The sequence below is a fragment of the Podarcis muralis genome, chromosome Z (genome assembly GCF_964188315.1).
Source record: "Podarcis muralis chromosome Z, rPodMur119.hap1.1, whole genome shotgun sequence".
Classification (NCBI taxonomy): domain Eukaryota; kingdom Metazoa; phylum Chordata; class Lepidosauria; order Squamata; family Lacertidae; genus Podarcis; species Podarcis muralis.
In genome coordinates this window covers 20,285,633-20,293,862 of record NC_135673.1, presented here as the reverse complement: position 1 = coordinate 20,293,862, position 8,230 = coordinate 20,285,633, and positions in this window count along the sequence as shown.

The following is an 8,230-nucleotide window of genomic DNA, read 5'->3' as shown; positions in this document are numbered from 1 at the left end:
TGCGGTCTACCCCAGGTGTCACCACTTAGGGGAGTGACAAAATGCCAGGCGGCACTCACCGTGGGGCCTGCAGCGAGCCACCTGTCTCTCATGGGGGAGACGTGGTGGCTTGGGCGCGTGCAGGCTCCGCACTGCCCATACGGTCCGCCCGCTGCCTCCCCCTCAGCTGTAGAGTGGCTGAGTGGGAGGAGGCAGGCAGACTCTGGAGGCCCCATGGTGCACCCCACCCCTATAGGTGGCACGCTCCACCCCTAGGAGCAGCACCCCAGGCGCCCGAGCAGCTTCCTCCACCACTGGCTGTTGGCTCTTGCAAGATCTCAGTGGAACCAGAAACTGTAGCTGCATGACCCTGGTAAACTAGGCTTTGGTGGCAAGCAAGGCTGCATGGTGCACAGAGAACAACACCTTCTCTTCACCCCAGGCAGTGAAGATACCCCTGCCAACAGGTATCTGGTTGGCTACTGCGAGAAGAGGATGCTGGCCTAGATGAGCCACTGGTCTAATCCAGTTGTGCTCTTCTGATGCTCTTATGGAAACTCCAGGCCCAGAGGCAGTCTCCATAGGTTCCTAGGCTGTTTGGGGCATTTGGCCACTATGAGGATGCTGGGCAAAATAGGACATTGGCCTGATCCAGCAGGGCTCTTCTTATTAATTATACAAACGTAGAGTTGGAAAGGACCACATCCAGTCCAACCTTCTGCAATGTAGGGTTTTTTGCCTAGTGTGGGGCTTGAACCCACAACTTTGACATTAAGAGTCTCGTGCTCTACTGACTGAACTTTCCTGCAGGTTATTTCCATATGTTCACCTGTGCTGAGAAGTGCCTGCAACTAGGTCTGAGTACCACCACCCTGTACCGAAGGTGTGACCTGTAGTCTCCTAAACTACCATATAAAATCAAAGCACAGATAGTCTGTGTAATCACTTTGGTCACTTAATAAAATACAAAACTAGAATTCTAACGGTCAGACCTAGAATTTTATACAACGTTGGGGAGATTGTGTGTATAGATGCAGTCACTGTTCATCTGCACTATTCCGCTTAATGGGCCTAAATGGTGGTTTTGAATTTAATACAGCAGGAAATTTTTTATTATTTTAGTTTTATTGAGTTTTTGAAATTAAAGACAATGATGTTTAATGTGACTCTTAGAATAATACAAATTTAACTACAAAAAGAACGCTAAGCCCTAAGTGTTATTAAAATGAGCTTTTCAACCAAAAAAGGAGAATAAAATTAAGACCTCAAACTACATCGCTGATAGGCTGATAAAGTAATAAAGTTGCAACAAGTTACAGTCTTATCCATAAACAAAACAAAATTAAAATTAAAAATGATGCCAAGACCCGGTTACTACATTGGCTTCAATACTAAGTTTTCCACTAGTTCTCTTGAACAGTTAGGTGAGAATTTGTCTGAATAATATTTTTGCTTTTTGTTATATCACAGGTAAGAGGAGTAGTTTGTGTGGAGGTCTGGGGAAGCAATATGACTAGCCAGATTGTGCTATACACTGTTGGCGCATATTGCCGATGTTCTGGGATGCTGGCAAACATTATAAAGTCAAAACAAACCAGAGTAAATTTGCCAACGCAACCTTCTGTCAGTCTTTCCAGTAAGGCTGCCTCCTAGACTGTTTTCTACCAGTTGCTCACCTTTAAACAATAACAAAAAAAAATCCAATGCCAGATTATGACACGTCTTACTGCCTGTAAGAGATGAGTGATAAATTCCTTACTACGTAAAATTAGATTAGTATCTATCAACATGTTCTGGAGAACTATTCTTCTGTTGGCTTGTAATTTTATTAATTTCACCAAGCCTCCTTCACTAAGAAGTTATTACTTGATTTGAATTTAACTCATACCACAGGTATAAAATAGGGTGATATAATCAGCAGATTGACAGTAGTAGGTGCAAGTTTGGGCTGTCCTGCCAGCTTAGCAAGCCCAGGTAGATCAGGTTGCACCCCTTGCTCACCAGCCTGGGATTTCAGGCCAAGGCATCCAGTGACATTTAGCGTCAGTCTTCACTAAACACAGCGAAGAAAATATTTTATATATATTAAAAAAAGAATGATGTTTTGATTTGGAGACCCAAACTAAACCACATTTCCAGTCTTCTTCCCTCTCAATTCTTCAGGAGCATGAAGAGGATATTAAACCAGGCCAATGGCACACCTAGTCCAGCATCCTGTTCTCACAGTGGCCAAAACAATGCCCATTATGAGAAGTGCACAAGCAGGGCATGAGCACAAAAGCACCTTCCCCTCCTTTGACTTCCAGCAACGATGGAGGGAAGAGCATAGCCACTATGGCCAGCAGCCATTGAAAGCCCTCTTCTCCTCCAGGAATTTGTCTGATCATTTTTTTAAAAAACCATCCAGGTTGGAGGCCATCACTGCCTCTTGCAGGAATGAGTTTCCTAGTTTAACTCTGCACTGTGTGAAGAAGGACTTTCATTTATCACCTTTTCTCTTTAATTTAGAGGAAAGGCATTGTTGTGGGAATCTTGCTGAATCAGAACCATGTGGAGAAACGATGGCTTCTTTGGGGCTTCGTACAGCTTGCAGGCAAAAGGTACCTAGAGAGGACCAGGTGGACTTCCTTAGAGCACAGGACCAGACAGGATTGGGAAAGGGAAGAAAGAAGAAATTATTACTGTTGGCATCTGTCTTTCTTGGGAGGCAATGGAGGAGTGTGTCTTTCGGGGGGGGGGGGGGGTTTGAAGCCAAACCGCTGGAGAGTTACAGCACCTGCTGAGACTATAGAGACCAATATAGGAGAGACATGTTTTGTTGCAGCTGGGCCAGATGAAGGCGTCTGGTTGTGCTGCTGCTGCTATTACTCCTCCTCCTCCTCTATTTATTTATATTCTGGTTTTTCCCCAGCCCGGGACTCAATTCAGCTTAAAGATAAAATAGAAAAAGCTAAAAATAATAGAAACAAATAAACATGGAAAGGTAATTAAACACTAACAGAATTTATGTCTATATATTAGCTCTATTAAAAATACAGTTAATGACAATGAAAACATCACAGAACCAGCCCTTTCCTCAAAACCAGCCCATTCCCTAAAGCCTGTTTGAATAAGATTCTTTTCACCAGCTGGTGGAAGGACAGCAAGGAGGGAGACAGTTTACCCTCATCAGGAAAGGAGTTTCAGAGCCTGGGAGCAACTACCCTCCCATTCCTCTCCCCGGCATGCAAGAAAGAGCTTGGAAATCTGAATTTAATTTTTTAATAAATAAATAAATAAATAAATAAATAAATAAATAAATAAATAAATAATAAATAAATCCTTCCTTCCAGTAGCACCTTAGATACCAATTAAGTTAGTTATTGGTATGAGCTTTCGTGCCCATGCACACTTCTTCAGATACACTGAAACAGAAGTCACCAGACCCTTATATATAGTGAGAGGGTGGGGAGGGGTATTACTCAGAAGGGTGGTGGGAATGGGTGATTGGCTGATAGGTGTGGTAAACCTGTTGATGACTGTTAACGACTGCAATTGGTCTTACAGCAAGGGGTGAGATGGCTAAAAATAGCTTTACCATATATAATGAGATAAGAATCCAATGTCTCTATTCAGACCAAGTCTCTCCATACCAAACTTAAAACCATAGTACATAGTTTAAGTATAACTTAATGAAAAATACAGAAGCTTTTCTACTTGGAATAACGGACACAGGAATAGCAAGAGAAGATCAGAAAATATTCCTCTATGCCACAGGAGCGGCAAGGATCCTAATTGCTAAAAACTGGGGGGGGGGGGGGGGGAACAGTGCCAACAAAAATGGAATGGCAAGACAAACTGTTAGAGTATATTGAACTGGCTAGATTAACAGAGGCAATTAGAGATCACACTAGACAAGAGTTTCAAAAATCATGGGGGAAATGCAGAGAATACTTCACAAAACAGTGCCCTAAAATACATACCTTGACTTGTTTTGATTAATTTCTGCAGGAGACTTTGTGGATATTTAAGTTATAATTAGAAAAATCTTAATAATTATTCATAAAGGAAACAGCTTATAAGAAGTAAGGCCAGATACAGAATAAAGAAAGTCTTTTATTTGGTTGTTTGCATTGTTGTATGTTATGCTCATTGTATGTTATGTTCACGTTTAATGAGGGTGGATTTCCGTATTGGGGGGGGGGTTATGTTATGTTGTAAATAAAATTTCCAATAAAAATTTATTAAAATAAAATAAAAAGAGAACAAAGGAAAGGGGGCTCTGGGCCAGATGACGATTGGGTGGGATCCCTCTCTCAACAGACAAAGCCAGCCCTACTCTAGAGTGTTGAGTTTGCAGTAATGTGACCTAGAATGTTTGATTTCTGATGGAATCCAAGGCTGCAGTTATGGGAGAAACAGGACCCTCCATCATAGGCTCAGCTTGTAAATATGTGTAAATAAACTATATATCATAGAGACACCACAATCTCCACTGTGCCTCATTTCCAAAAGGAAACAAGAAACCTGGTTAAGTGACTGGAACGCTTGGAATCTCACACTGCTCAGAGATTGATTTGTTTGTTTGTTAATACACACCCACTAGCCTCTGCTCTAGCGGCTACTTCTGAAAAGTCTTGAGGGAAATAGGAAAATGGGACACTTATTTTAGAGGTAGGCGAAGCTCCAGGGCTCTCCTCTTGCTTGGAATCTCACACTGCTTAGAGATTGATTTGTTTGTTTGTTAGTTAATACACACCCACTAGCCTCTGCTCTAGCGGCTGCTTCTGAAAAGTCTCGAGGCTCAGGGAAATAGGGAAATGGGACACTTATTTTAGAGGTGGGCAAAGCTCCAGGGATCTCCTCTTGCCGGCTGACTTTCCCTCACCCACCTTGGCTGATCTCCTGAGCTCAGCCCCACTCCCTGCCAGCCAGCCCCCCCCAGCCCCCAGCCCCCTGCCTCCTCTCCACTTCCATTTCTCTTTTCTGGTGGTTATGGCAGCAAGTGGAGAGCATAAAGTTCCTCTCTTCTCCTTCCCTGTGCTGCTGATGTGCTGCAGAGCCACATGCCAGGGGTTGAAAAGAGAAGTGACTCCTTGGAAGCTTTGGTCCACCCAAGTGCTACCAAAAAAGACTTAAAGCTACAGGGGGAAACCACCCATAAGAACACAATGAGAGCCTGCTGGATCAGGCCAATAGTCCATCTCGTCCAGCATCCTGTTCTCACATGGGTCAACCAGATGCCTCAGTGGATATCCAATGAAGCTGAATGCTGGAAGATTCAGGACAAATAAAATAAAGTGCACAAGGAGAAGGGGATGACAGAGGACGAGATGGTTGGACAGTGTTCTCGAAGCTACCAGCATGAGTTTGACCAAACTGCGGGAGGCAGTAGAAGACAGGAGTGCCTGGTGTGCTCTGGTCCATGGGGTCACGAAGAGTCGGACACAACTAGACAACAACAACAAAAGAAAGGGCAAAGTTAAACTAAACCTCCCACAGGAGGCAGCGGTGGCCACCAACTTGGATGGCTTCAAAAGAGGGTTGGACAAATTCATGGAGGAGAGGGCTGTCGATGGCTACTAGCCACAGTGGCTATGCTCTGCCTCCATGGTCTGAAGCAACAATGTTTCTGACTACCAATTGATGTAAACTACAGGAAGGGACAGGGCTCTTTGCTCATATCCTGCTTGCCAGTTTCTCAGAGGCATTTGTTCATCCTCTGTAAGAAGAGGATCCTGGGCTAGATGGACTTCCTTTGCCAGGAGGACTCTTTTCATGCTCTTATTGGTTTACCTCCTCCCTTGCTTTTGTTTGATCCCTTCCTTTCTTCTTCCCCATCCCTCTGTTCTTTTTACCACCTAAACCTGTGACCCACAAACATCCCCACACGTGGCCCACATCAGATAACAACACATTAGCTCTTAAACAGGGAATAATTTCTTTCCAGACACAGTATGCTCAGATCCAGGCACATGTCTGAGTTCAACCAGGGCTCCTTGGTAAGACCTAAACTGTCTCTGGCCTGAAAGGAAGAGTGTGCTGGTCCCGGGGGTAAGGTACCTTGGGTGTAGCAGAGTCCACACGAAGAGGGGCGAGGTCCGAGGCAGAGAGCCGGGCGGGGAACAGGAACGCTGGAACAGGAGGCTGTGCAGGGAACAGGAACACCGGATGGTCGGGAACAGGAAGCCGAGCAGGGAACAGGAGTACCGGATAGTCAGGAACAGGAGGCCGAGCAGGGATCAGGAACGCAGGAAGGTCCGAAGCCAACAACGACGTTGCTCCCGCAACCTGGGGCCCGGCTGACTGGGCTTTTATCCTCTTCTAAGGCCAGGGGCGGTCCCGGCCCCCAGGAGCCCCGCCTCCTCTGGCCTTAAGGCGAGCACTCCTCCTGGGGGCAACCAGTTCCCTTCGCCTCTCTGCTCTAAGCCTCTGCAGATCAGGAGAGGCCGAAGGGTTACTGGGCCCTGGAGGAGGCTCACCTGTGGCCACTGAGTCGTCAAGCCTCTCTGGGGCCAGAAGGGCTTCACCTGGGGCCAGCTCCTGATGCACTGCCACAGGTGCAGGCTCTTCAGCATCTAGGCCTTGCCCCAGTTCAGCCGGCCCTGGAGGCGGGGACTCCTGTGCAGGCTGGGATTCCTCTGTTTCATCCTCCGAATCGGAATCCCAGGCCATCACACCATCCCCCCTCCCAGGCCCCCCCCTCAACCGAGGGTCCGGACCCGGCTTGCTGGGGTACGTCGCATGGAACTCTCGGAGGCAGGCAGGTGCGTGGACGTTGGCCGCTGGTTCCCAGGAACGGTCCTCCGGTCCGTACCCCTTCCAGTCAATGAGATACTGCAGCATTCCCCTGCGGTATCGGGAGTCCAGGATGCGTTCCACCTCGTACTCAGGCTCTCCCCGAACCAACACTGGCTGTGGTCGGGGACGGTTCGGGTGAAACTCGTCGGGTGGGGCCACCGGACTCAAAAGGGACCTGTGGAAGACCGGGTGAACCTTCAGGGTTGCGGGTAACCGGAGACGAAATGCCACAGGAGAGACTTGGTCTACGATAGGGAACGGGCCGGTGAAGCGGGCGTCCAACTTCCGCGAAGGTCGAGAAGGGTGGAGGTGGCGAGTGGAGAGCCAAACCAGATCACCGACGCGAAGTTCCGGCCCCACCTGGCGGTGGCGGTCGGCCTGGGCTTTGTACGCTTCCTTGGCCTGGTGCAGTTGCTCCACCAAAAGCTGTTGCTGGGACTGGAGCTCTTGAAGCCACTCCGTCACCGCCGGGACCGCGGATGTCGGCAGCACCTCTGGAAACAGCCGTGGATGATAACCATAACTGGCCTGGAACGGGGTCTGCTGGGTGGACGCATTCACCGCGTTATTGTAGGCGAACTCTGCCAATGCCAGGTGGTCGACCCAGTCATCCTGCTGGTAGCTGCAGTAACACCGGAGGTACTGCTCCAGCACCGCGTTCGCCCGTTCCGTCTGGCCATCGGTCTGTGGGTGGTAGGCTGACGAGAGGCAGACCTCCGTCCCGAGGGTCTGGTGTAGTGCTCGCCAGAACCGGGATGTGAACTGAACGCCCCGGTCGGACACCACGCGCTCAGGTAGTCCATGCAGGCGGAAGACATGCTGAAGGTACAGCTGAGCAGTTTCCTTGGCTGTGGGTACCGATGGACAGGGAGCGCAGTGCACCATCTTGGTGAAATGGTCGGAGAAAACCAGAAGGCAGGTACAGCCACGAGACGAGGGTAAGTCCACTACAAAGTCCAACGAAACCGTGTGCCAAGGGCGCGGTGGAACTGGCAATGGCTGAAGTAGGCCGGGGGGTCGCCCGGTAGGTCCCTTGGCGCGCCGGCATACATCACAACCAGCAACGTAGCGAGCCACGTCAGCCTTCAGGCGGGGCCACCAAAACTCTCGACTGACCAGATGGGTGGTCCGATACCGTCCAAAGTGCCCCGCTGCTGGGGCATCATGGGCCATCCGAAGAACCTCCAGCCGTAGTGGCCCTGGCGGGATGTACAGACGACCGTGGTGCAGCAGAAGGCCCTGATGCAGGACCAGCCCCGGATACTGTGGGCTGGACCCTTCAGCCAGCTCCCGGAGTCGTTCCTGGGCCCAAGCGTCGACCCGCTGCTGTTCCTGCACCCGAACCTGCAGTGGCTGCGCCTCCTGGGTGGCCAGGAATGCAGCCGGAGGTAGGATCGTGGTGGGTTCTGCTTGCTGTACCGTGTCTGCGTTGTCTTCAGGTTTCCGGGACAGGGCATCCGCCTTCTGATTC